The 26516-nt window shown below is 36.7% G+C and overlaps 1 pseudogene; it reads left to right on the top strand.

Annotated features, from left to right (window-relative positions):
• The first annotated feature begins 2416 nt into the window (after positions 1-2416).
• Positions 2417-26516, top strand: part of LOC109076925 — a 37871-nt pseudogene continuing 13771 nt past the window's right edge.

Below are 26516 nucleotides of genomic sequence, written 5' to 3'. Positions count from 1 at the left end.
GATGAACAATGCAAAATTTGGCCGAATTCACTGTATGAATTATTATTATTATTTTTTTTATTTAGTTTTTTTTTTTGATGTGTGCAGACTCTTAGGACAAGCCTCCAAAGTCTTATTCTCTTCACATCATAATCACTATATATATATATATATATATACACTCACCAGCCACTTTGTTAGGTACACCTATTCAATTGCTTGGTAACACAATTTGCTAATCAGCCAATCACATGGCAGAAACTCAATACATTTAGGCATATATATATGGTGAAGACGACATCAATATCGAAGTTTAAACTGAGTTCAAACCGAGCATCAGAAAAGGGAAGAAAGGTGATTTAAGTGACTTTGAACGTGGAATGGTTGTTGGTGCCAGAGGGGCTGGTCTGAGTATTTCAAAAACTGCTAATCTACTGGGATTTTCACGCACAACCATCACTAGGGTTTACAGGGTCCAAAAAGAGAAAATATCCAGTGAGCAGCAGTTTTGTGGACGAAAATGCCTTGTTGATGTCAGAGGTCAGAGGAGAATGGGCAGACTGGTTAGAGATGATGGAAAGGCAACAGTAACTCAATAACCATAACCACCATTACAACCAAGGTATGCAGAATACCATCTCTGAACGCACAACACGTCGAACCCTGAAGCAGATGGGCTACAGCAGCAGAAGATCACACTGGGTGCCACTCCTGTCAGCTAAGAACAGGAAACGGAGGCTACAATTTGCACAGGTATACCAAAATTGGACAATAGAAGATTGGAAAAACGTTGCCTGGTCTGATGAGTCTCGATTTCTGCTGCGACATTCAGAAGGAAGGGTCAGAATTTGGCGTAAAGAATATGAAAGCATGGATCCATCCTGCCTTGTCTCAACGGTTCAGGCTAGTGGTGGTGGTGTAATGTGTGAGGGATATTTTCTTGGCACACTTTGGGCCCCTTAGTACCAATTGAGCATTGTTTAAACACCACAGCCTACCTGAGTATTGTTGCTGACCATGTCCATCTCTTTATGACTACAGTGTACCCATCTTCTGATGGCTACTTCCAGCAGGATAATGCTCCATGTCACAAAGCTCAAATAATCTCAGACTGGTTTCTTGAACATGACAATGAGTTCACTTTACTCAAATGGCCTCCACAGTCACCAGATCTCAATCCAATAGAGCAGCATTGGGATGTGGTGGAATGGGAGATTCACATCATGGATGTGCAGCCGACAAATCTGCAGCAACTGTGTGATGCTATCATGTCAATATGGACCAAAACTCTGCGGCATGTTTCCAACACCTTGTTGAATCTATGCCACGAAGAATTAAGGCAGTACTGAAGGCAAAAGGGGTCCAACCCGGCACTAGTAAGGTGTACCAAAGTGGCCAGTGAGTGTGTGTATATGTGTGTGTATATATATATATATATATATATATTATATATATATATATATATATATATATATATAACATGACATGACATGAAACTTGACATGAAAGAGTAGCGCATTTAAACATTTCTCTCTAATTAATAATGAAGATGACAACTTTAATTGCAAACTTCTAGCTGGTTTCTTCACTCAAAACACATGGAAAGCTAATAGAATTCTGTAGTCTCCATTATTTTACCACATATTCATATGTGATGTTACACTAGAGTGCCACCTCTAGCTCATTATGTATATTATAAGCTTTTTTCTCACACACGAACAACCTGTGAATAAGGCCGGTGAATACGCCACCAGCTGCCCACAGATCATACTCTATAAACCAGAGTAAGAGTGCTGATTGAGGATAAGGTTTTGCTTTTTATAGCCAACTAAATACGGCACAGTAGCTGATCCTGGATCAGCTCGAATCTGATGCTTTATATAGGCTGTGATAGTGACAGACTGGAGTCATTATGCATGTGTAGTGTGTCAGCTTGTGCTGATTAGGATCGCTGGGTATGATTGCTATCAAAAACAATTGGACAAGAGTTAATTAGCTTTTCTTTTAACGGTTACCATCGAATGTGGGACCAGGATGGAAACCAAGCATGTTCTTCGCAGGACAGCACGCACGCGCACACACACACGCATACTACATCGAAGACTGTCCCGTCCCAGGTGTACAGGAGCTGCGTGTGGTGTGTCCTACTTCCTGTACAGTGTGACTGTACCTTGGCTTGTGCGCGAGCGTGTGTGTAACGTTGCGACAAACACTGACCCATTTCAATATGCTGTAATGTTGGCAAGCCCGTATAAGTTTGTTCTTTTTCGAGAGAGAAGGAGCTTTTAATCTTGTAATGCAAGTGGGTTCAATTATAAACCAAGAACGCCAGAATTCAAATTTAGCACCTTTTAGTTGCCAAGATAATAAACACCTGTCCCCCTAAGTCAAAGTTTACCACGGGCAAGATCGGACGTTGAGCATTGCAGAGTAAAGTGAGTTCATGCGCAATGCTGCCACTACATCACCAAAGTGATATTGTACAAACGTTCGCAGGCAGACTTCTCTTAAGTGCGCTCGTGAGTGTGTTGCGCGTCGGACACACGTCCCAGTTTTGGCACTAAGGCGAGTGTGTAGGAACCCAGCGCGTCCTCCTCTCTCTCCTCTAACCTCCTCACAGCGAGACGCACGATTCCACAGGATGCTTCACCATATGCTTCTCTTAACCACTGAGATCGGGGTTTGGATGTAGGCGATCCATCGGGCGCAGAGCGAGTTCTGGATTTGGATGCTTCGCTGGCACGGCTTTGCGGGTGATGGTGAAGCGCATCTTGCGCGGTGCCGCACGATTCCTCGATCTTTCCTCGGGACGTTTGGCGAAGGGAAATGTGAAGAAGGCTTAAAGAATGGCATGTAAACATGGTTTCTGCCAAGAAGGAGATGGTGACTGCGATGTACCCCCACTTCTATTTCCACTCTCCTCTACTTTCTGTGTGTGGCGGCTTGGTGAGTTCCAACTGGATGTGAGCGTTACGCATGGCATCTTTACGCCTCGAGGTTACAAACGACAAACCCGGGCGTCTTTGAACTGTTTGTGCAGTTGATTGATACGAAAAATAGGCGTTTATTTCATGTGTGCGCAATGTTAAAATGCTACAGTTTGCTCTGTGTTGTTTTTAGCATAAAGAGAATATCTGGACAGATCAGAAAGGATGAGAAATTATACCCGGAAAATTTCACACGCATTCTGGACCGACTTCTGGATGGATACGACAACAGGCTCCGACCTGGATTTGGGGGTACGTGCCAAAATCTTCACAATCATTTGGCCAAAAAAAAAAGCTCACGTTGCTTTTAAAGCTTCTCGCGCAAAACAAGCTCTCCAAATGTTGTGTTTTTACGCAGGTCGCATGCTGTTACCAAGTGTGTTTTGTTTGGTGAGAGTTGGTGTCCTCTGAGGGGAGATGGAGGTGTAAGCCAACTCCAAATGTCCTTTTGCTGCCCACTTTCTTTCTCTGCTCTCCATGTATCTGTTATCGGTGCCGTTTGGTACTTTAAGCGAGTTTAGTTATGTAATCGCGCCAAGGAATCCGCTTAATGCACACATTTTAAGTAGGAAGAGTACAGATGTTCGCCTTGTTTGCGTAAACCGCTCACTTTGCCCACACTCTCCTATCTTTAAACAGCGCGCATCAGCGTTTTAACCTGTTTTGCGAAGCCAAATTATTCGCTGCTGTGTAAAGGTTGGTCTTGAGCGAATAACGTTGCTCTATTTTTGAATACAATATCACGGAAGATTTGACTGTGGTCATTGTGCTTAAAAACTTCAGAATTAACCTCTTAGAGTGTGCTTGAAAAATTTAAAAATAGCCCAAAATATCTGGATATTAAACTTCGCGTGTAAAATTTAACACTTTATGTCTTTATTTATAGCATGAAAAAGCATTATTAGATTATATGATGCTTTAGAGATCATTAATTTGTCTGCATGCAAATTGTTAGAAATGGAATTAAATATTTTCAGCCTAGAAACATGAGCTAGTGATTTATTAATCATTATATAATATTGATTAATGACCTTATGGATGAAAGTTACTATATAAAGAAAAACATCAAGACTTGCTGCACACATCACAGTTGCATTTCCTTTCCCTCATTTAATTTTTTACCCAAGAAATAAATAATCAAATCAAAGACTGTGGTTCTCTATGCGTAATGCCAGGATGTGATTGGAGCTCTGGGAATGAAGCTCTGGTTTTTTATGTAACTTTAGTGAAGAGGCAGAGAGCACATCTCTCCAAACAGAGCAGCACACCCACCTTCACATGACAAGAGCTCTCTAGCGGAGCTAGATCAGGCTGGAGGGGCTTGATCAGCTCTCAGCTAGATGGTGTGGGTTCACAGTTCTAGTAGGATCGCATGAGTTTCCCTTGCCAAAGAATCCATTGCTTCAGAGATGATAGATATCAGGGCTCGGGTGTTAGTCTCTTACCACTGGCCTTGTTGTTGTCGTCTGATTGTTGCACCATGAGGACTTGGGTTTGAAGAAATACACTTTTCAAAATATACTGTTTTATGTAATTCACCCAAAATTGAAAATTCACTCTAATGTTGTTACAAATCTGTTATTATTTCTGTGGAACATAAAAATAGCAAATTTGATCACTGGTGCATATGAAAAAAAGCACAAAAAAATTAGTCCATACTACTTGTCCACTATATTCCAAGCCCTCCGAAATCAGTGGCTTGAAGGAAAGATTTTTTCTTTTGTAAATGACAAGCTAAATTTTGAGTTACTGTTTCTCATAAAAGCTGTCTTATGGCTTCAGATGACTTGGAACATAGAGCATGAGTCATGTGGACTATTTTTTCACATTTAAAATATTTTTTTTTTTTTTAGTTTTTTGGAACTTTCTAGAGCATGACTAATCACTACTGAAAAAGAGGTGCAGGATTTACATACTTTAAAACAAATTTCACAAATATTTCTAACAATTCTCAGAAATTGCTACATGTTGCACATAATAACACAAAGAAACAGCAAGTAACACTAAATTAAATGTGAAATTTTGAAGACTGAATTATTATTTTCTTGCAAAATGCACTGCAGTAATCATTGTTTTATTTACAACTCTAAAATAATAATAATAATAATAATAATAATAATAATTTTTACATTGCATGAACTGTATTTAAAATAAAAGCTGTGTGAAAATCTTCCTTCTGTGTTTCAATAGAAACAAATGAGATAATTGTCCCGCAGTAAGCGTATAGATAAAGTGAATGTGAAAAGCAGCTTTGGTATGAGAAATGTTTCATATTGAGACCTTTGACTTGTGATTGCATACGTTGGTCTTTTTGGCAAAATCTGCACGGTTTTAGGGACTGTTGAGATCTCTTTTAAATCTCTAGAGGAGATGCATCTGAAAGCTGGAGACCTAAGAAACCTCCTTTTACTCTCAGTTTAATCTCCTTTGTGTTGTAGGTTGGTTTGAGATATTTGAGATATTTATTTTTTTTATTTTTTTATTTTTGTGTGCATTGAAATGAGTGAGATTGTTCCTGTCTTTCATATTTCTGTAGGATTCATGGTTGTCAACTTGTGCTCAGAGTTTAAACTTTGTTTAATGACAGATGATCCGGTTTTCTTGTGTTTGACTGAAGGCACTTCTCTCTCAAGTGATTTACTCAAGCATCTATCAGAGAACCTCTAGAACATTAAGAGTTTAACCCTCACAAGTTCAGCCAATGAGACGGTTCAGTGATATCATGTGATTTAGAGCTTTGAGTGCCTGAGTCTGTTTTCAGTGACACTTTATTCTTTATTTATTTGTTTATTTAATTATTTCATTTTTCTCTCCACAAGAATTTGGTAAAAGTAGATAAATAAATGAGAAATGGTCAGAGAAAACCGGGAAAACTGAAATCCAAACTGACGCTATTTTCTTTCCTAATACAAAATCCTGGTCATATTGTGAAGTACTTGGCAGTGTAGGTTTTTAAGAAAGAAATCTGTATAATCTACCTCAGAATTAACTTTCCTTTTTGGCCTGATGTCACCATCCAAGATGAAGATGAGTTTCTTTCTTCATCATTTGGAGAGAAATTTAGCATTACGTCACTTGCTTACCAATGGATCATCTTGGAATGAATAAGGTGCCGTCAGAATGAGAATCCAAACATCTGATAAAACATCACAATAATCCACAAATAATCCATGTTCCATCTATTAACGTCTAGTGAAGCAAAAAGCTGTATTTCCATCTATTAACGTGCTACAATGTTCTGAACTTCAAACTTTTTTGCTTCTGGATAAAATATGAGTCCTCTATCCATAATATTGCTTTATTCAGTGAAAAAGTCAGTTTTTATCAGCTGTTTGGACTCTCATTCTGACAGCACCCATTCACTGCAGAGGATCCATTGATGAGCAAGTGAGTGTAATGGCTAAATTTTCTGAAGAAACAAACTCCTCTACATCTTAGATGGCCAGAGGGGTGAATTTTCCACAGTATTATCATCTTTGAGTGAACTATTGCCTTTTAGCCAAATAGCTGTTTAGGTGTTGTTTTAGACTAACATAATACTGTAGGTAATGCACCAAGGAGTTGTTATCTAATGCTGCTTAACATGTGTCATAAAGGTTATGCAGTATTAGCAAATAACTACAGATTTTCCACTCCGCTATGACTCACATTTAGCTCTGATTCCATTCTGATATGAAACACACACTATCATCAAATAAGTTCCTGATTGATCAAAAAAGACCTGACCAGCATTTTTTCTCATTTAAGAAGGCAAGTGAGTCGAGAATGTGGGTTCATGTTGACCTGAGAGCAAAAAAGCAAAAGCAATGCTGTGTTAATCCATTTATTTATTTATTTATTTATTTATTTTGGTAATATCTGGTTTGGGTCACATCCATAGATCACATACGTTTTGTGCATTTCTTCAGATCAGTTTCTAGTCCTAAGAGGTTTAATGTGATTCTGATTTCTGTGTCCGACCAGGTCCAGTGACAGAAGTGAAGACCGATATTTACGTCACAAGTTTCGGCCCAGTTTCCGACGTGGAGATGGTGAGTGCTCTGAGATGTATATGATTATGTGTGAACAGGTTGGATTTGTGTGAGTACATGTATGTGTGCACAAGCAGCTGTTATATAAGGTGTCATTATCCATCCACTGAGATATGATTAAAATTAATAATTCAGGCAGCTTGCCATTTAGATCAGAGCAAGGTATCTGCTTAGTCAGAGTGAATCAAGTACTGTGTGGCAGAGGTTAAAATATATATATAAAATTTGTGATTGAGTCAACAATTTCAGCAGGTATTTTCCCCTGAGAAGAATATGAGGTTCAGCACCTCGCACAAGAGCATAACAGCACTAAATGTGACCAAATTTACAGTGTTTAGAGCAGATTGGCACCTGCAATATTAAAACCAGCAAAAAGGAATGCACAAAATTCCGTATTGTTATATGTTTCCAAGTGAATATATTCATATTATATTCAGCTGGTTTTCTCCAGTACACTGAGAAAAAAAAGGTCTAGAAACAATTTTCACTCAAATAATTACAAACAAATAATTACAAAGAAATGTCAAGTAACACAACACAAGTAGAAAAAAAGAAAGAAACTGTATTTAATTGTAAAACATGCTCCAGCAGTCTTTGTTTTATTCACAACTTTGAAAAATTCATATTTACAGTGGACTTGATTGGCTTTTGAAAAAATCCTATAATATTATTGGTGAATGTTATTTTTCCCTGCCCACACAACCTTGTTGTGTTACAGTTACAGGGGTTTTTTATTTAAAAAAAAAAAAAAAAGAAAGAAAATTTATGCTTGAGAGCATATTGAGACCCTAGACTTTAGATTGCATACTCTGGTATTTGAATAATCTGCACAGTTTGAGACATTTCTTTTAAAAAGTAAATAGGGTTCATGTTCATTTATTTTATTTATTTATTTACAAGGAAATTCTTTCTTGGAGGAATTTGATTGAAAATGTTTAAGTTCATGTTGAGACCTTTGACTTGACTAAATTGACTACTTTGGTATTTTGCATACTTTTTGATGAATCTGCACAGTTTGAGAAAATAAAATAAATAGGATTCAGTTTGACTGTATATAATTGTATCAGTAAGATTTTTATTTTTAAGTGTTACAGTGGATTTCTTACAAAAAAAAAACTCTTTATTGGAAGAATTTGATGAGAAATCTATGGTGCCCGGGAGCTGACGTGATCGGTTAACTTAGTTTTGTCGTGGCCCCGACATAATACCTCGTGGGAATGTGATAATATATTGTGGCCATGAGCTCATTTTGTTGATGGAACGACATTTTTTCTCGTGGCCACGAGTTTAATGCGTAAACAAACCTGTGTGACCAAAGCAACCTGGGATTATCAGAGATGGATTCATTAATATTTTATTTTGAATTAAGAAATTATTATATTTAATTACTATTTATTATATAAATTATTACATTATTAGATTATTATATTAACCATAGGCCTTGGCTGTGGTTAATATAATTGACTGTATTACATGCAATATTCCATTTTATTTCGTCTAATTAATAGACCGTAATTATAAACACTATAGTGTTTCGTTGAGGAATTAATCATTCACATAGTTTAATTTGTAAATGAAAACACAACACACTCATTTATCAGCACACATAGGCATAAATACAATCATAAAGTTTATTGGCATAATTGTCAGGCATTTATTTGCAAAATATATGGTAGGCTAGCAAATTCTAGCATAATTATACAAAACGCACAAATTGAAAGGGGAAATAAGCATATATAATAAATATAAAAATATAGCTCTTATAAGTTAATGTAATAATAATAATAATAATAATATTAATGATAATATACAAATATTAAATTAAATGTTTAATTTTAATAAAAATGTTTTATCTATCTCTGATAATCCAGTGTTGCTATGGTCGCTCAGGTTTGTTTACGCATTAAACTCATGGTCACGAGAAAAATATGTCGTTCCCTTGACATAAGAAGTCGTGGCCAAGAGAAATGGATGTCGTTTGCTCAAAATTGCATCTCTGGGCCACGACTTAAGGATGTCGTTAACTCGACAAAATGATCTTGTGTTCACAACATAATATCAAGTTCCCCCCCCACGAGTTAATATGACGTTTCACACAAACTAATATCTCGTGGCCACGACTTAACATCACGTTCCCTCCCCCGAGTTATTATGACATGGCCACGAAATGATTTTGTGTTCTGAACTTGTTATCTAGTTGGCACGATTTAATTTGTTGTTTTCATACCGAGATTATTCTAAAAAGTAAATAGGGTTCATTTTTGATTGTTTTTAAGGTTTGCAGGGGGGGAATTTTTCAGGAGCACAATTTGTCAGCATGAGGGCAAGTGTTTGTTTAAGTGTGTAGACAGTGGTTTTGCAAGATTATGGTGGATTCTTTTTTATTTATTTTTTTATTGAGAAGTTGCTTTTTACAGAAGCACTCTAATGAAGCATTCTGTCAGGAGTAAATCAGATTGATTTGCATGCTCTTTTGACTGCTCTATATCTGTACCTTCTTCCAGGAGTACACCATGGACGTGTTCTTCCGCCAGACGTGGGTGGATAGGCGGTTAAGGTACGATGGCCCGGTGGAGATCCTCCGGCTAAATAACCTGATGGTGACCAAAGTTTGGACCCCTGACACTTTCTTCAGGAACGGCAAAGATCTGTGGCTCCACAACATGACGGCACCCAACAGACTCTTCCGAATCATGAAGAACGGCACTATCCTGTACACTATGAGGTACAGCACGCATCCGTTCCAGTCCTGAGTTCAATTTACGCTGAAAAGAGAGTTTGGCAGACTGTGTTTGCTCGTCTGGTTGACTGACGTTATGCCAAGTAGGATGTGTTCCCCCTGGATCATTCTTTTGTTGGTCCCTGCAACAACATTTGTGTTCAGTGGAAAATTGCCGGTTGATATGAATGTTGTTGAAGCCTCAAACGCCACCCTACCCTAAGGATAACAGTACAATACTAGCTGTTTGAAAGAAAAGGATGTTGATCCAGGAACATGTCCTAATTGGTGAAAAGAACTTTGAAGGTGTTGCTGGACATCACATCCTCAATATTATAACCATTTTATCTGTGTTTTTTTTACAGGTTGACAATAATTGCAGAATGTCCAATGAGACTGGTTAATTTCCCGATGGATGGCCACTCCTGCCCTCTCAAGTTTGGCAGCTGTGAGGATTACACTTTATATGTTGATTTTTCTTTTTTTACAGAACACTAAAGCATGATTTGAGACAGTATTTCAGAGTAAAGGAACATGGCAGTTTGGACTGACGAGAAGAACATTACTTATGAAGTGTTTCTTGATGAGCACTGAAATATTCCCTTCTTTAAAAAATGGATTTCTCTCTCTCTTCACTGTTAGATGACTAAACAATTCATACGGGAAAAAGAATTGATTATTTAAGGTTTTTAAGGGTAATTGACTCTACAAATTCAGAATTGAAGTTCATCTATATGCTTGTGTACTTCTAAAAGCTGACAAAATTTACTTATAGCATGCAAATTTAAAATTCAAAAGCTTTCAGGAAAAGGCCAAACCTATTGATAACTTGTTAGAATTTGATTGCATTTGTTTTTGTCCCGTCAAATGCTTTCTAGAATGCAAATATCACTTAATCTTAAAACACACCAAAAACACACATTGGAAATGTGGCTGATTCAGAATACTATTCTGAATTGAGACTGTGTTTGTCAAAACACGGCTGTGTTCAAAACAGCACACTGCACATACTATTTCTATATAGTATATACATTACCATTCAAAAGTTGGAATTTTTATGATTTTGAAAGTAGTCTCTTATGCTCACCAAGGCAGTATTTATTTGATCAAATACATTAACGCTGTAAATACAATTGCATTTTAAAATAGTTTTGTATTTGAACATTGTTGTAAAATGTTATTTATTGCTTTGTTCTATGTGATGCAAAGCTGAATTTCAGCGTCATTACTACTCAATTTTTTCACTCAAGTTAACACTCAATTTTTTCACTCAAGTTAACCCCAGTCTTCAGAAACATTTCTTCTTATTATAAATGTTGATAACAGTTCAAAAGAACAGCATTTATTTGAAACATTATAAATGTCTTTACTGACACTTTTGGCCAAATGAGTGTATCTGAATAAAAATTGTTATTTCTATACCAACCCCAAACTTTTGATAGATAGTGTATACAGTAAATAGTATGTGTATTTTATGTGTAATAGCTGAATTGCTTACTACATTTGCCAAAAAATAATAATAATAATAATAATAATTATAGTGTTCAGGAGACCATACTGCATGGGATACTGCTTCCCACAATGCAATCTGCACAGCTTGACTTTTCAAGTAATGTTACAATTAAAAAAAAATATATTTCTTAAAAGTCAGACTGTCAAGTTTTGTATAAATAAATAAATGTTTATTTAAATTGAAATAGCATGCAGTATTCAATGTTTACTGCATAGCATGTACACTGTCAGTTTCCCTGGCTGCTAGTTTAAACGCTGAACAGTTCTTCATCTAGAATTACTTTTTCACAGTTGGCTAAGTAAATGCAAAAATATACATATATAAATATAAACACAGTATATAAGCTACAAGTTTAATTTAAATAAGCAAATACCTAGAGGTCTGAAAAGCAGCTCCTCTCCACAAGGAGAAATTACTTTTTTTCCTCCAAGTGTGTAAATACAGGGTTGGTTCATAAAACTGGTTCTAAAAACTGAACAAAGAATCTCCATATCAGCAGGACTGTTTCGTGACAGTCGGTCAGCAAAAAATCAAAAAACGAAAACGGGACAGGGGAAAACGGGAAGTTCAGGAACAGAAAGAGAAATCTGAAAAGAAGGCGTAATCTCAAATGGGAATATGTGGCAGGTGGGTAGGGCTCTTTTATGGAGACTGCTGGAAGATCTGGAGATAAAATCAATCCAGAGAGCTCCTGCTTGCGCATTGTGACATTGTGATGGAGGACGATCTTGATGTTTTGGTTTTTTAGTGGTGACTGTGCTAATGTGCTGACGGATATCTTGCTCTCTCTTCTTTGTCTTCTTATACATCTTTCTGTCCTTTCTCTGGGCCGGAGGGAAGCATCTAGACAGAGAGCTGTTCTTCCCCTGTAGAGGCGAGAAGGTCACCACAGCTTTCCCTCCTGCCCTGGGACATCGCAGACCTAAACAGCTCTCGTTTTCATTTTACCAGTCTTTCCTTTACACTCTGATACAGTTTTCTGCTCCTCTCTCATGTCATGTCATTCTCTTTTTTCTGTATTCATGTATTAGTGATGTTTGCTCGGGTCACTATAAGAGTAAGGATTAGTGATTTTTACTGTTCAAGTACTAAACTTTAAAACTGAAATTGTAGTATCATTATCAAAGGCTGCAATTTAATAAAATAAATACATGCGCTGCATGTTTCAGAGTGAAGCACCGCACTTTGTTCGTTTACACACGCAGCTTGTGATCTGCTGTTTTCAGTCTCTTAGTTTGTAGTAGAACTCATCTCTGCGTCTGCTCTGAGTTTGGGTCAAATTTTTGAACACAACGTACACCAACCTTCTTCCCAAAGCTTGTTATGGTTCTTGATATTGTGATCTGGTGTTTCTTATCTTACTAGTTCAAATGTATTGTCATAATTATAAAAACATTGTAGCACAGTTTTGCGATTTACTACACTTCCTTAGCCCTGCGTTCCTACTTTTTGCCATAAAAACTTGACATTGGTTTAATATTTGAAAATGAAGTGATTAAGGCAGCTATAATATTGGTATTATAATTTTATAGTTGTAATGTAAATTAATATAATTTTAATATTTATTATATTTTATTATTATTATATATATTTTTTAAGTACTCAGTTTATTATTTTACAATGAAATATTTCAATGTAATATGCCCTATTTATTTTGTTTACTAGTTTTTAATTTAGTAATATAAATTTTATAATAAACAGAAATAATAATAATAATAGTTTTATTGTACAGTCAATTATTATTTATTGTCATATTGAAATACAATTATATTAAAAATGGTCATTCACAAAACTGCACAGTCCAAAAACAAACACAGCAAACCTTAAGCTTTTAAGAAAAAAAAATAAAAATGTAAATCATATTCATGATTTTTATTTTAAAATATGGCGAAAACTCCTTATTGCATGGAAGTCCTATAAAATAACTGGATGTTGCCTGTAATGTTTATGTTCAATGTAACTCATTGATTATCTTAGTAAACCACCAGTATTATTTTATTAATATTGATTATATACTATTGCAGGTTTTTTATTTAGTTATTTTTTTTTACATTTTATATGTAATTGTGTTTGTGTTTTGTAATGTTTTACTAGCCTTTTTATATGTCTAAACAGTTTTTATTCATTAGTATTTAATTAGTTTTTTTTTTGTTTTATTTATTTTGGTACTTTTCAAGTTATTTAAATAGGTTATTATTATAGGTTATATTATATATAGATAGGTTGTTATATTAATTTAGGTTAACATTCATTTTGTACAAGAAAATGATTTTATTTTAGTTCATTTAAATAAACCCTGCAACCAGAAACAAAACATAAGCATCGTGACAGAAACTTTTTGTGCTGACATGTTCCAGTCCTTCAGAAAAATAGTTTTGTAATTATACTCATGTTTACTGATCCATCTCTTTCTTCCCAGCATGGGGGTTTTTTTTTTTCTTTGTCCCCTCAGTTTCCTTTGAAAATTTCTGTCATTGCCCAGCGTACTACAAAAAAAAAACTTTTTTTTTTTTTTTTTTGGAGAAAACAAAACTTGCTTAGTCTCTCTGTCCCGTCTCTCTTGTCCCTTGCTCACTCTCTTTCTATTTTCATGGGTTGTTGGTGGGTGTCTATGGAAGCCTTTCCTCCGCCTCTATTTCCCGTGTTGGGGGTTCAGAAAAAGCAAAGGAGAAAGAGACAGCAAGAAAGAGAGAAAAAAAAGAGAATTAAGGAAGATAGAGATGATGATGATGATCTCAAAGGAGGACAGGAGCACAGGGAACATGCTGAAAAACGGACTTCTGGATGTTCAGTCAGACTCTACTCCGAGAGCGTGAGCCGTTTTGATGTAGTAGGATTTCTCCCCCATAAATGAAATCTGTCTGATTCCGAGCAGTGGAGAACATCTCACGGATCTGATTTCTGTGTCAGGATGATTGTTCTGAGTTTGGCTCGGATTTGAGATTGGCAACGCACAGTGGAGGAAGTAGTGCAGCAGCGTGAAGAAAGATCATTGTCTAAGCGGCACCGGTTCGACCCTGAGCTCGAGAGACTAATACGCACAGTTCCATGCGTAGGCATACCCAGAGGAAGATTTATTGCGCTTCAAAGATTGCTCTTTCATTCAATAGCTCAGGAGATGTAATAATGTTCTTAGAAATGGGTTAATTGAAGTATTAACTCCTTTATTTTCCTTTGGTGAAATAAAAATAGCTAAAACGAGACAGTTGTTGATATAGTGGAGTTTGTTCTTCCTGTTGCCAAACTGCAGCAGTTTTTAGGAAAGAAAAAATCACAAATGAGATCTCTTTAATATCCTCATTTGTTTCTTCCTAAATATTTTTGTCTTGTTTTTCAGTACAAATATCAAACATTCTTAAATCAATCATATATTGACTAAAGAAGTAAAATGACTTAAGGGATTTATGTTCTTGTTTTTTTAAAAAAAAAATGCATCCAAATGAAGAAGGTTTATGCTTAAAATAAGAAGAAAAAAAATCTTTCGTACGGTTATAAAAATAAACTTAAAAAACTTTCAAGGGTTGCAAATATATATTTTTCTTACTGATAATTGGCAGATAATTGTTTCTGTTTGGAAAAGCATAAACGCACTTAATTTTGAATCAATTTTTTTCAGAAAGGAAAACGTAATTCTAAAGTAATTTTTACTTCCTCTAGTGGATTGCATGTCATTTAAAAATGTTTAGATATTTGTACTGAAAAAAAGCAGCAGGAGTGTCCATTTACTCTCTGTTTAATCACATTAGTCTTTTTCATTTCCACTGGGATACACACAATGCCACAGATATGGTCTGATTGTTAGTGTTATGCACACATATATTCTATATACTGTATCATGTAGGGTCTTGTTATGACAGCTCTGTTTTGTGTGTCAGATGCCTACCCAAAGACTGAGATGATCTACACCTGGACCAAAGGCCCGCACAGCATTCTGTGGATAGTCCCACCTGAATCGTCCAGCCTGGAGTACAGTACGACCTGATCGGGACAGGACTGTGTCAAGCGTACTGTAAATCTATCACAGGTACAGACACATAACATACTCTCACAGTGACACCAACATTTTTTGCTTACAAATATCTTGCATTATACAGGATACCACCGTTCAAATGTTTGGGGTCTGTATGATTGTTTTTGAAAGAAGTCTCTCTTATATTATCACCAAGTGGCCGCAATTTGATCAAATAACGTGTGAAATTCAATTTAAAACTAACTGTGTTTAGCTGCATTTAATTTAATCAAATACAGTAATACTGTAAAGTATTATTACATTTTAAAATAATTGTTTTGTATTTGAAAATATTTTGAAATGTAATGTTATTGCTGTGATGGAAAACAATTTTCAGAATCATTACTTCAGCAGTCACATGTGTCCATGATCCTTCAGAACTCATTCTAGTGTGCTGATTTTGCTAGTATTATTATTATCAATGTTGAAAACAGTTGTGCTACTTCAAATTTTTGTGGAACATGTGTTTTAGGGATTCTTTGATTAATAGTAGGTCCAATAACAGCATTTAAAATTAGAAATCTTGCATTGTAAATTATTTTACTGACAGCGCTTTGATCAATTTAATACATCCTTGCTGAAGAAAAGTATTTCATTTCTTTCAAAGAAATTGTAACTTGACCCCCCAAACTGTTGAACAGTTTAATGTAGTGCTTGCAATGCTGAAGTTGTATTGATATTTCTCACAAACACTGTGGTTGGGATTTAGTGCTAAACACCAATCTCTATATATTACATTTCTGTGTTTAATTCAGGTCACAATATATACCTCATTTAATAAAAAAAAAAAAAAAAAGAGAGAATCAGTTTGTTTTGGGGTTTTGTAATGTTTCATTTATTTAAAGTATAACAGTTTTTTATTGATAGAACTTTCAGCATTAAGGGCAATGACATCACATTTTTTGCATTCTAAATTCTTTCTTATATCTATTTCAATATTAGAATGATGATTGGTCAGTTTTTTTTATTTTTAACCATTTAAGCAACGTGTCCAAACCAGTCCTGTCACATGACAGGACATTTTTGTCAATTGCTTTGGGTTCTATCTATGTTGTCATCCATCTGTAACCACTGGTAAATAAAATCTCCATAAACATAATATATTAAAAAAAAAAGCTCTGATTGGATGTTTGTTATGTCCCAATATGCCAGCACCCTTTTGTCACTTTTAGTACAACAAAAAGGCCTTGTTGCTGTCAGGGTAGCGAACTGGACCATCTGGCATACAGTGGGGAAAATTTTTTAACTGGGGATTTGATCCCCTACTGATTTTTGTTAAGTAAGTTTGCCCACTTACAAAGAATGAAGGGTCTGTAATTTTTTATGGTAGGTTTATTTTTAACGGATAGAGACAGATATCAACCAAAAAATCCAAGGAAAAATAAAAAAATAAAAAAACACATTATAATAAAGGTTAGAAATTGATTGCATTTCAGTGAATTGAAATAAGTATTTGATCTCCCTACCAACCAGCCAGAATTCTGGCTCCCACAGATTGGTTATGTGCCCATGTGTAGCACAGATTAAGAACACTTTAAGAAGTTACTCATAGTGTCAGCTCGTTAGGTGTATAAGACACCTGTCCACACAATCTGTATCGATCCTCCGTTCCAACTTTTCTCATCACCACTGGCAAGACCAAAAGAGCTGTCAAAGGATATCAGAGGACAAGATTGTATGATCTGCACAGGCTTGATTGGGCTACAAGAACCATCATCAAGAAGCTTGGTGAGAAGGAGAGACAACAGTTGGTGAGTATTTTTTCGGAAATGAAGAAATACAAAACAACCACCAATCGGTCTCGGTCTGGAGCTCCATGCAAGATCTCGCCTCATGGGGTAAGGATGATCATGAGAAAAGGTTGCCTGCAAGGTCCCCCTGCTCAAGAAGGCACATGACCCCGCCCGTTTTTAAGTTTGCCAAAAAAATCTAAATGATTCAGAGAAGGCTCGGAGAAAGTGCTGAGGCCACATAGGACTAAAATATGAGCTCTTTGTCATTAACTTGAACTCGCCATTTTGGAGGGAGAGAAAAAAAATGCTGACCATGAACCCATGAACACCCATCCTACAGTCCAGCACGGTGGCGGAAACATTACACTTTGGGGCTGTTTTTTCTGCTAAGTGTATAGGACGACTTCACCGCATTGAGGGGTAAATGGGCCGGGCCATGTACTGCAAAATCTTGGACGAAGAACCTCCTTCCCTCAGCCAGAACAACTGAAGAGGATTCATGGATGGGATCTTCCAGCATGACAATGACCCGAAACATCCCGCCAAGGCAACAAAGGAGTGGCTCAAGAAGAAGCACATTAAGGGCATGGAGTGATTTGGCCAGCCTTTAGACCTCAATTCTAATAGAAAATCTGTGGAGGAGCTGAAACTTCAAGTTGCCAAATGATAGCCAAGAAACCTTAAGGACTTAGAAAAGGATGTGTAAAGAGAATTGGATCAAAATCCTCCTGAGATGTGTGGCGAACTTTGTGACCATCTACAAAAAAAGGTCTTACCCCCCTGTGCTTGCCAGCAAGGGTTTCTGCACCAAGTACTAAGTCATGTTTTTGCTTTGGGATCAAATACTTATTCCACTCACTGAAATGCAAATCAAATTTTTTTTTTTTTTTTTTTTTTTTTTGGTATTCTGTCTCTATCCTTTAAATTAAACCTACCATAAAAATTACAGACCCTTCATTTCTTTGTAAGTGGGCAAACTCTTACAAAATCAGCAGGGGATCAATAATTATTTTTTCCCACTGTATAGGCATTTTCCGGGAGGGCCGACCACGCTGAAGGAGTATCAAATGAGTATCAGGGAAGCTTCGTCATTTCAGGGTTATTTGTGTCACGTTGACATTACTTAAATTATTTGAATTTAACTACTTGAATTACTTAAAGTGTTAATCCTGCTTCCTGTTTGCTGTGCTGCTGGTTTGATGATGATGCTGGTGATCGTTAGCTCCGTTGTTAGCTTTGTTTTTTCTGTAGAATCTTACTATTACTCTCTCTTGTTTAAAGTGATAAATAGAACCTTAATTCCCACCATATTTCTAATATTTATCTATCAATCCATGCTGATTATTTTGATTGTTCGCTTTTATTCTAATCCGCGAGTGAGCGCACCTGCAGCGCGTTAGCATTCGTTAGCTTGTCATTAGTGGTTTCCATTCGTGCCTATCGCTTGTTTTTTCTTTTCTCATCTCCTCTCTCTCGCTCCGTTTCTTTCTCTCTCACGCCCGTATTTTTTTTCACAACTTCATCAAACACTGCTGGTAAGAATCATTCGTCAGCAATCACGGTAAGTAATTGGCTTATCCTGCTATTGTTATTTGCACCGCTTGCCACATGTATAGGTTTTGTATCCTCTCTGTTGGCAACGAGTGATTCACATGTGATAAATGCAGGGAATTAGTTAGGCTTGGACAGAAGAAATTTTAGAATTAGAGACATGCATCCAAACTTTATTGAGGACAGTAAGAATGTGGAGGGCTCTAGATACGGCTTTGATGCGACTTGCTCAGGGAGTCCCAGTAACATTGTTTGGTTCCGGTAAAAGGCGCCTCTGTCAGCAGGGACAACTTGGGTGGAACTGTGAGTGCGGCATAGTCCGCGGGTCTAAAAAAAACCCCCCCAAACGCACTCTTTCTGTTCCGATCAAAACATTCAACAGGTTTCTCACCCACTCAGTGACGCACCCACTGATAAACCTGTGAAAGTGCTCTAGTTATTGGTGTTCTAATTGTACGGAAACTGAAAAATAGAGACACCAACCCTCCGCCCATAGTCCCCAATGTTTTTTACACGGTCGAGCCGAGACGCCTGACATCTTGGCAACTTTAAAAGTGCTGGCCCCTAATTGCTAAACATAAATACAGTAAGACTGTTTATTCATACCCGGCGCTACTTGATGTATCGACGCTTCGCCAGTCGGAGATCACATAACAATACACACTTAAAAGTAGGTGTGTGAAACCTTGGCAAGCATGATGTCAGACACTGGTCCAAATTGTATGCTCTGTTCCCCTCCCCTGCCTAACAGTGGGTAATGAGATTACACAGCAACTGCCATCACTCAATGGCTGGGAATGTCGAAGTGTTGCCCCGCCAGAATAACGATAGGTTTCCATAGACAATGGGAATGGAGCTTTTTTGGGGCAGACCTGAACCTGTTTGAACAAGAGAGATGGTCTTCACCCTCCTTGTGGTGGTGCGGCTCCTCATCCTCTAGAAATATGGCCCACATATTCCTTTAGAGTTTGTACTTGACTAACTGGGCCCCCGGTCCAGGAAGCAGACAGACTGGCCATAACCCGAACTGTCCTGCCTAGCCGCCTCAAACGTCACAGAAGTCAGTGTAATTCTCAGCACAATAGAGACGCTATTCCCCTAGATATCACACTATAGAGAGTGTGGTCTGTCTGTTCCCTGAACTAGAAAATACAAAAAAATGGTCGCCACACAAATTTAGGGTAACAATTTTAAAAAAAAATTGAGGTTTAAAAATTGAGGTTCAACCAATAAAAACAAATGCCCTAAGGGATATAACACATGATAAAAGCTTGGCTTATTGAATATCAGGTCCCTTTCTATGAAAACACTTTTTGTAAATGATATGATCACTGATCATAACCTACTGTAGATGTGCTCTGTTTGACAGAAACCTGGCTAAAACCTGATGATTACATTATTTTAAATGAGGTCCTACCCCCCAAGATTACTGTTATAAAACATGAGCCACGTCCAAAAAGGTAAAGGGGGAGGTGTTGGCTTCAAGTTTTTAATAACAATGGTTTCAGTATTTCTCAGAGGGCGGGCTGTTCAAGTATAACTCAATTGAAGTTAAAGGTTTGCTTCAATATAACATTGTCCAGAGAAACACGTGTTACTGATAAATCCCCTGTGATGTTTGTACTGGCTAATGGATACAGGCCACCACCAGGCATCATACAGACTTTTTATAGAATTTGCTGATTTTTTATATCCGCAGTAAGTGCTGGCTGCAGATAAAAGTTTTAATTGTTGGTGATTTTAATATCCATGTTGATAATGAAAAAGATGCATTGGGATCAGCATTTATAGACATTCTTGAAGTTTTTTTTTTTTGTGATTTTTGTATTGGTGTTGGTATTTATAGAGATTCATTGGGATCAGCATTTGAATACTATCACATGGAATTGATGTTATGGTGTTAAATTATGCAGCCAAGCGATGATATCCTCAGAGATCATTATTTAGTTTTGTGCAAACTTCATATAGCTAAAACCTGTAAATTCTTCTTCTTGTTTACAAGTATTGTAAGATCACCATCAACTCTACCACAAAAGACTGCTGATTTGGTAGAAAAAGTAAATCTCCTGATGTACCCCATTCCTTAGAAAAACCTCAGAACACTTGATGATGTAACAGAAACTATGGACCTCTCTCCTTTTCTAGCATTTTTAAATACAGTTGCTCCTTTTACGCTTAAGGACGGATTAAGGAAAACAGTCTGACCACACACCGTGGGTATAATGAGCACATTCGCACCTTAAAGAGAGCAGCCCGGAAAATGGAGCACAGCTGGGAGGAAAACAAACACTAGAGGTATTTTGTTATTGCTTGGCCGCGGGAAGTAACCTATCCTACCAGAAAAGCATTAAACACCGTCTGCTGGATCTGATTACTTTTCGTTCTCCTTTTTAGAAAAAAACAAACATAACCCCTGGTATTTATTCAATGCAGTGGCTAAATTAATGAAAATCATAAATCTTATTCCTTAGAAAAGCCACGTCTACATTTTCTAGCATTTGTAAAACTGCTTTTTTTCCATCTCTCAAAAATATAATCTAATTTACGACCTATGCTGCTCAATGTCAAATGCAGACATGTTCAAATCCATGCATTTATGACCTCAAGGTTTAGGACTATTGTAATGCTCCCCAGTTGGGTGGGTTTTGTTTCTTCACCGCGTTTAATACACAAACTCCAGCTATGTCCAAAATGCAGCAGCTAGAGTTCTTACTAGAAACCAGAAAGTATGACCATATTAGCCTAGTTTTCTGTCAACACTGCACTGGCTCCCTATTACACATCGTTAGACTTTAAATCTTGCTTATTACTTATAAAGCCCTGGAATGGTTTATGCACCTCAATTTATTTGAATGAGTTTCTTGTTTACATTATACAGTCCTCCATGTCCCGCTGCATTCTCAAAACTCTGGGCAATTTGTATAAATACCTAGAATATCACAGTCAACTGCGGGCGGCAGATCCTTTTTCCCTATACAGTGCCTACAACTCTGGAATAACCTACCTAACATTGTTCGGGGAGACAGGACCCACTCTTTGCAGTTTTAAATCTAGATTTAAACTGACCCATCTCTTTAACCTGGCTTACACCATAACAACACTGAATACGCTTCTAGGTATATCCAAATCCGTAAAAGGATTTTAGGCTGCATTTAAATAGGTAAACTGGAACCCCGGGAACACTCCCATAAAACCCGATGTACTTTGCTAGAAGAATGGCATCTACGCTAATATTAATCTGTTTCTCTCTTATTCCGAGGTCACCGTAGCCAATCTGTATCCAAGTCAGATGGTCCCTGTAGTCATCCGGATCCAGTACGTATCTAGCCCAGATGGTGGATCAGCACCTAGAAAGGACCTCTACAGCCCTGAATGACACTTCATTTACAGCGATTTTTATCGTTGACCTTGATTTGCAAATGACTGCAACAGATACTAATTAAACTGAACCTGAGCTGCATGATGACATCACTGAATTCAATGATAAACTGCCTTTAACTGTCTTTTGCATTTTGCACATTATGGTTTTTTTTTGACATTTGGTTTTCTAACCCTAATTAATGTTTTTTTCAGTTTGCTTTGACACAATCTGTTTTGTTTAAAGCGCTATATAAATAAAGGTGACTTTTTGGGGGCCGATAATACTTTGGCCCAGGGACAGCAGTGCATTGGTTTCTCTTCTGTACTGTACTGACAGTATAAACACAATCGCAATGTGACATAGACGGAATGATGAAGTGTCTTGCTCCGACTACACAAATATTCCTTCACCCCTGGAAATATAAGGAAATATAAAAAAAGGTCTTTAAACAGAATGTTCACAGAGGCGGGATACAACAAAGACAAACGCTTCAACAGAGAAAACATCTACTGTAATTTAAAATGTCAGATGCAGAAATTCATCTCGTCCGCAATTTCAAACAAAGACTTTAATTTGTGGTGGAGTTTATACAGTAGGAATGTATCTGTGAAGGAAGAGTTTTATATGCATTTTCTTTTCATCTTACCTCCGAATAGTAACATATTAAGCAACACTATTTATTTAGAGCAGCGTCTTACCCGTGTTTACAGGAAAGGCTATATATTGAGAGCTGGTTTCATAAGCTCCACCTGCTGTCAGAGGGTGAATTTGCATTTTTAGCATAATTTCACAAATTTAAAATCAGACCACTGTTTGCTTTAAATCTTGTTATAGTACAATCTAATTTAAATTATTATTAATAATAATAATAATAATAATAACTTCTCATGCTACACATTAGTATCATCATGCTAGTTTTGTGTGTGATTTTTAGTTTGGTGTTTGATTATAATTTAGTGTTTGTTTATATTTTTTAATGGCTAGTTATTTTTTTAATAGAGGTTATGAATGTAATAGAGAAAATGAACAGCTTGATTTTCTTGTCTCTCTGCTTAAAAAAAAAAAAAAAAAAAAAAAAAAAAATTCAGCAATCAGTATCAGAAATCAGCCCATTTGCTGACAAGGGCAGTCCTGAATCGCCTTTTGAAAAATCTTAATCTGTGCATCTCTAGTTTTTGTAGATAGCCTTTTGTAGACAGTTACTTGACAGCAAGTCAAGAGCGAGTGAGTACACTGTCCACTTAAACTGGTATACACAGTAGGAATACACACACCGTGTTAGTGTGTGTGTGGGGGGGGGGGGGGGTTTGTGTGTGTTTTTTGTAATGTCAGTGTACATAGATGGGTGCTGTCTGACGGGACCAAATTCTTATTGTAGTGGTGGGCTGTTGGGACCAAAAATGCCAGGGTTGACTTTTTTTGTCCCAGTCCAGCCCTGGCTGCTGTAAACTTACCCTTGTTGTGCCTGGTTAGAACAAACTGCTGTTAGTCTTAATGGTTGCCCCTTTCCACATAGTCTTTACTGGTAAATTAGACCACGTAAAATTACCGCTAAGAGATCATGTGTGAACAGTGACCTTTTTTTATAAAACACAGTAAATTTGTTCTGGCAACTTATTACGGTATGAGAAGTTGTAACATTACCAGAAAATTAACGGTAATGTGCTCTGTGTGAACGCAGCACATTATTACCGGTATGAGTTCAGAACACGCTGAAGACAGACGTCTACTCTGGGCCAATCACAACATTCTGACGCTCTGTTTATGGAAGTCAAAGAAATGTCTAAAGTCATCTAATACGACCTCTCAGGGCCAAAAGCGCTGCATGAATTTGAACATTGACACAAAAATGAAAACATCCGTAAAAACACTGACAGTCTAAACCCCTCCATGTTTACAAAACACAACACCGGGACGCGCAGCCGTTGAAAGGCTTTTAGACGTCATTTCCAGTTAATGAGCCACAGAAGTTTCCATTATTTTTGCAATTGATGTGTGAAAATGGGTGTTGGTTGGTTTATTTGAAAGAAGAAGGAAGGTACTTACTTACCTGTGTGAACGGCACATTTTTGTATTTAGTCTTTCAGGTAATTTTTACAGCAATTTACAGGCATTACTGTGTGAAAGGGGCTAGTGGCTCTGTGTGAAACAACATATTTAATTGACACGGAAATCTAATCTTACCGTAAACTCCAAAAACTGTTATTTCTTTCTGTTGATGCAAATCTAGTTTTGTTGTAATACTGCTTACTCTAATTGAAAAATGGACATATGACAACATCAGGCCCCCACAGATGTTATGCCTTAACCGTGTTGTCCCTGTGTGCTACAAATACCACAAGCCTTAAGTCCATCTTATCAGTGTGCACATGTTCAGAGACACCTGGTCTGTGTCCGAGTCACCTGATCAAAGCATATGGAGAATATCTGATAACAACGTAAACTAGATTAAAAGAAAACCATTGTTTTTTGCTCATGCCACAAGGCCTAATGTCAGCTTTAAAATGTTAAGGTCAGCATGAGCGCTTTGCAGATAGCCTTGGTTTGGTTTTTTTAGCAAGTGTGCAGTGATACAGCAAGCGGGAAAAAAAACAAGGGCATTTGTTTATTTATTACATCTTTTTGATCAAAAATTACATAAGAGATTTGGAGCATTCAGGATGCGTTTTGATTACTGGAGCGCTGTTTCCCAATAAGGCTTTGAGCCCTCATTCTGTTAAAATAAGATGAAATCTGCCAGCGCAGTTTAACAGCCCAGAAAACTTTGCTGTTTGCTGTTCATTCTGACCTTTTCCTTTGTGTGTCCACTCCTTTTGGGGTAATGTTCTGTTTCTCTTTCTTTCAGGTGAATATGTGGTAATGACGGTCTACTTCCACTTGAAACGGAAAAATTGGCTACTTCCAATGATTCAGACATACATCCCCTGCATCAGACTGTAATCCTTTTCTCAAGTGTCTTTCTGGATAAATAAGAATCCGTGCCCCGCCCGAACTGTCTTTGGTACGTGTTACTCTCAAATCTTCTGCACCGTTGTCCCCCCTCTGAGCCGCCAACACCATTTTCATGCAAATACAGACAAAAATGCTGCTTCCTTCTGTCATATCTTCCTCGTTCCCTCTATCCGTTTCTCTTTCTTTATGCTTCTCTTCCTTTTTTATTTTTGTTTTATTTCACTGTGTGTAATTTTACAATTTTCAATATTTTCTTTCTTTCTTTCTTTCTTTCTTTCTTTCTTTCTTTCTTTCTTTTCTTTTCTTTCTTTCTTTCTTTTTTGCATTTTCTGTTGTACAGTATGTACAGTATATGATCATACGACAACTAGAGCAGATTTTACATGCTCCACATTCACAAGTCCAGTAGGCCACACTGTTTTGTTGTACAGTAGAAGTTTGGGGTCAGTACTTTTTTATTTTTAGGAAATACTAACAGGACACATATATACTACTAAGGACCGTATACATTCAGTAAAGGGACAGTAAAGATATTTATAATATTACAAAACGGATCATCATGTAGATTGATTTCTGAAGGATTATGTGACACTGACAGACTAGAAGTAATGATGCTGAAAAATTCAGCTTTGCATCACAGTCACAATAAAATTAGATTTTAAAATATATTCAATTAGAAAAAACAGCTATTTTAATTTGTAAAAATATTTTCAGTTTTACTATATCTTAAATCAAATAAATGCAACCCTGTTGACATATCATTTTTTTTTTTACCCAGAATAAGTGTGAAACACTTGATCTATCTGTTTCTGTAGGGATATTTCTGTTTGTGTTTTTAGTTTTGGTGAGTCCTCTTTAGTCCTGATCCAATACAATGCTGGATTCCTCATGAGCTACTGAATCATAAACATGTGGCACATGTGTATCGTATCATGAGGTAATTGGCGATTCCAGTACTACTGAAAAACGAGAGAGAGAGGTTTTGGTTTTTTTGTGTGTTTGTATTACACAAAAGTGAGCAAGTGTATGCCTATTTAGTTTCACATTTTCATATAAATGTTTTTCTCTAATTCAGTGAAAGTTATTGAATCATATTTTCAAAAGATGGATTTTTCAGACACTGCAAATAAATGATTTTAACTCATTCATTTTGTCTTGGTTTTCCAGTAATAATATGTAAAACATTCTTAAGTGAAGATACAAATGAGTTGAGTTGTTTTTTACTGAACAGGTGTAGTCAAAGGATTAGGGGGTTTTATGATTGAAACAAGAAGAAAGAAAAAAAATCAGTCATGGGGTCAGAAAAAAGAATACTTTTTTCCATTGAATTAAGTTTACTTTTCTTTACCCCACTGGCATATTAAAGTTTTATTCTTAGTTTTACATTTACATTTACATGTAATCATTTAGCAGAGAGCGCTTTTTAGCCAAAGCGACTTACAAAATGAGACAACAGTAGAACACAATCAGATCAACAAGAGAACAACAACGGTATACAAGTGCTATGACAAGTCTCAGTTAGTCTAGTACAGAACACGTAGCCAGGGAAAAGAAAAAGAAAAAGGTAAGTACTAGTATTAGTCTTGGTTTTAAACATAAACTTCATTTTAAGGTCTTTTAATATTTAATATTTTATTGTTTCTCAATTAAATATGTCTTGATTGAAGAAAAGAAACCTAAG

The sequence above is a fragment of the Cyprinus carpio genome, chromosome A14 (assembly GCF_018340385.1).
Source record: "Cyprinus carpio isolate SPL01 chromosome A14, ASM1834038v1, whole genome shotgun sequence".
NCBI classification, from domain to species: domain Eukaryota; kingdom Metazoa; phylum Chordata; class Actinopteri; order Cypriniformes; family Cyprinidae; genus Cyprinus; species Cyprinus carpio.
This window is presented reverse-complemented; position numbering and strand designations above follow the sequence as displayed.